Source organism: Passer domesticus, chromosome 2, assembly GCF_036417665.1.
Source record: "Passer domesticus isolate bPasDom1 chromosome 2, bPasDom1.hap1, whole genome shotgun sequence".
Lineage (NCBI taxonomy): Eukaryota > Metazoa > Chordata > Aves > Passeriformes > Passeridae > Passer > Passer domesticus.
The window spans coordinates 115,237,071-115,241,071 of record NC_087475.1 but is presented as its reverse complement, the minus strand read 5'-3'; positions in this window follow the sequence as shown (position 1 = coordinate 115,241,071).

Sequence of the window (4,001 nt, the reverse complement as noted above, 5' to 3'; positions counted from 1 at the left end):
CTTATGTTTCTGTCCAAAAGGTGCATAAATTTCCTCCAGATCATTCCTGGGTTAAGTCTATGTGTTGATATGTTCTGCAGAATATTTGTACATAGTTCAAAACCATTATGTAAATTACTTCAAATGTCTAGAAATGGTAATCTGTAAGTTACTCAACTATGATTCTAATTTGATGAACAACACTCAGAAATTGCACTGAAATCAACTTTCTGTCTCAGGTTAAAAGTGCAAATATACATATTTATAAAATAAAAATAGCCATTCAGCAATATTCTTGAGGTTACTTTTTCCATTGGTATTCATTGAGAGTATTCTAATCATATATTCATTATATGAAATATTCATTGAGAATATTAATATGAATTCCAATAATCTTTTAATATTCGATCATCATAGAATATTAATGAAAAAACACAATAAATTGAAGAATGCAGATTAAAGGGAATACCTTTTACTATTTGAAAAAAATATTTTTGAAATTGTTCTCAAGATATTTGTACATTTAAGAGGAGGGTCATATCTCTGGATGCAGCTTATTTGAGTTTTGTCATGCAGACTTCTTAAATAGAATTCACTGTTAAATTGATTATTATCTCTCTTTTAAATAACACTTTGCTTTGACATGAGAGCATTATGTCTCACCAGGTCTGTCCTAGATCTGACCATGAGCAATCTGAGCTGGCAATATGGGATTGTTTTCCTTCAACAGCCGCACAAGGATCTTCTTGCCAGCTCCTTAGCATGGGAGACAAAGTAAATGAAAAAACAAAACTGTTTAAACCTATGCAAGCACAAAAAATACATCTGAAAAAAATATATAATACAGAAAGAGCTAAACAAGTTGTTTGACAGGGATCAGTATTTCTAGGGAAAATAAAGCACTGCAATTCCAGAAATTAATCACAGAATCAAAGAATGTCCCAAGTTGGAAGGGACCCATCAGGATCATCAGACAAACTCCTGGCTCTACACAGGACACCCCAACAATCCCACTCTGTGCCCAGGAGCATTCAATGCTTCTTGAACTCTGTCAGGTTTGGTGCTGTCCCCACTTCTTACTCCAACATAACAGGTGCATTATATATTACTTCTTCTCCAGCTTTTGCCTTCTCACTTTATACACAGAGCCACACCCATGCAGGCACAAAGAAAACTTGATTTTTTTTCATTAAGTGGGAGCACATATGGAGAATTAGCACTGAATTCCTATTTTTTGTTTGGCTTTCTTCTGTTTTACCTATTATCTCACCTTATCACTTCATGTACTGAGGGTGGAAAAAAAATTGATTTTTCACAGGTAGTTTCTGTACAGTTTCCAGTTCATATCTCCAATTTCTAAAAACTTTAATAGACATTACATATCTAATTGATTTTTAATTCCTCTTTGATTTTTTCCTCTATATAAATTCCTTAGTGAAGTTTCAGTCAGAGTTTTAAGCATGACTCTTGAAGAAAAATATATTTAACTTATTTCAAAGGAATTCTTTTTTTGTCTGAAAGGATAACTATACTCTAACTGAAATGGCTGCACACCTTTCAGAATGGCAGTTGTTCTAGAGTGTTAAATTTGAAGTAGAACTCTTTTACTACAGAGAGGCTCATAAATCAGAGCATGCTTTGTCTTACAAGGGTTTATTACAATGACATTCAAATCTTGGTTTTTTGGTACTTAGTACAGTTTGAGTTGAACAGCATTGTCAAACTGCCAAGTTATTGAAGCTCATGAACCTTCTCACTGACCTCAGTATTTGCAGAAATGAAACCTAATTCTGCAAATATGATCCTGAAACAGCTAAAGTTCCAAGGATTAAACATGTAAGCTTACTACTTTAATATTTTAATTATCAACTGAAGTGTTTTACAGGAAATACTGAGAAGGATAGTGTGACAAAACCAGAAGATTTTGATTGAAAATATCTGCAATTCTTAACCTTGTCCGTATAAATATGTTGAGAACATATACAGTAACCTTGAGTGTGGTTCAAATTTAGCTAAAATAAAACTGGACTTTTATATAGAAGCTGGAATGAGTTGCTAATTCAAGCAGGAAGACTACAGAGCCCTTGAGTCCTGCTACTCCATGTTTCAAAGTTGTGGCAAGGCTCTAATGTCAGAACTCAAGAGCTGGCAAACTGCATCTGCAATTAATGTCAAATGGTTGTCTAATGTGTGGAGTAGGCTTGTCTTCAAGAGCAGAAAACCAACATATATCTTTTATTTCTTCTATGTGTGAATGTCAAACCCATTAGTATTAAAGAAGCATATGTAATGGGCTGCTAAGAATTTCACCAGCACAGATAAATTGGGTGGATCAATATGTTACTACATCGTTAGTGCAAACTGACTTTGAGTTTAGGTAATGGCTAACAAAATGATTCGAAAGGAGTATGTAGAGGAAATAATTGCACCTCCCGTTACAGAAAGCTCCCTGCTTATTCCAAAGATGCCACAGAAGGCTATAACCGCTGATAGCTTGCTGAGCTGGCAAAAAAAACAGGGAAAGCAGGAGGCTGAAATACTGGAAGCACTATTCTCCCTTTGCAGTCACAGAGCTGAACGAGGTTTTAAAGATACCAAATACAGTGAGTCAGAAATTCAGCATACTGTGTGCACATCTTCACAGATTTTTCATCCCCAAAGATCTATGAAATTTATTGAAGATAGCTGCAGTTGTCTGACAAAATCAGTTCAGCACAGATATTGCATAAAGGTCAGGTATTTTGCTCAGTCATGTCATAATGTGCAGTTACGGTAGCAATTATATATAGCTATCATGCTGGGGGTTACAGCTGAGTATGAGAGTGGAAATCCTTTGAGGATATTCCATTCTGTGCCCATTAATGTTCTTGCTGTACTATTGACGATTATGAGCTCAACACTGCACACAGCCCAGCACTTTCTGCTTGTGAGAAACTGTTTTTTCATTACTTAGAAGAACACTGTCTCATCCCTGAAGGGCTGCCTGACTGAGGCTGTTCTTATGCCTGGTTATTCATCTACCTGATGCACACTGAAAAACGTGTCCTAGCAATATATGTGATCCCATGATGGACCAGATTCAACACCACCAAATTGTTCTACCAATGGTTCAAAAAATTATTGTTTCAGCTGAAGCTTTCCCTGCAGCATCAGCCCCACAGACGGGTATTGAACCATGGTGTCTATCCAATTCTTTCAGCACTTGAAACCATGGCAGGATTAAATTGCTTGTCCTTCAGTCCCTTGACCCTCATTTCCAGAGCTCAGTTTCCATGGTGTGCTTCCAGTAGCATCATTGGTGTCCAGGTGGATGAACAGCAGAGATTAATAGCCCAAAGGTAAAGTAAAACTTGGTAATCCCTCCATAACATCCCAGATGTGGGGGTCTATTCAGTTTACATGGCAAGGTTTTGGGGTGGGTCAACTGCATAGACACCCATATTAGAGAAGAAAAGGGAGGAGATGCTGCAGCAACCCAGGGGAATGACCATGAAGAGGTCGCAGTTCTCCTGGAGTGCACCAATGATCATACCTGCACATACACACTCTACAGCCCTGGGAGGAGCCCAGCCGTAGCAGGTTTCATCTGAAAGACTGCAGCCTGTAAGAAGAAATTGTTCTGGATCATGGAAAAAGGTGTGAGGAGAAAGAGCAACAGAGTGGATGTGTTACAGACTGGACCCCATCCCCATTCCCAATCCCCCTGCACTGCTCAGGTGGAAGGAGATAGAATGGTCAGGAGGGAGGATGAACCCAGGAAGAAGATGGTAAAATGAGAAGGAAGATGCTTACAGTTTTGGTTTCATTTCTCCTTATCCTGCTTTGCTAATTAAAATTACATTAATCCCCAAGTCAAGTCTGTTTTGTTCATACCAATAATTCCTGAGCAATATCCCTGTCCTTGTCTTGAACCACAAGATCTTTCATCTCATTTTGCCCTGCCTTTCACAGCAGCCAGCCAAGATTAACCCACCACAGAGCACCCAGCAAGAGCCAAGTCTCCTACTGAAGTTAGAGCCCAT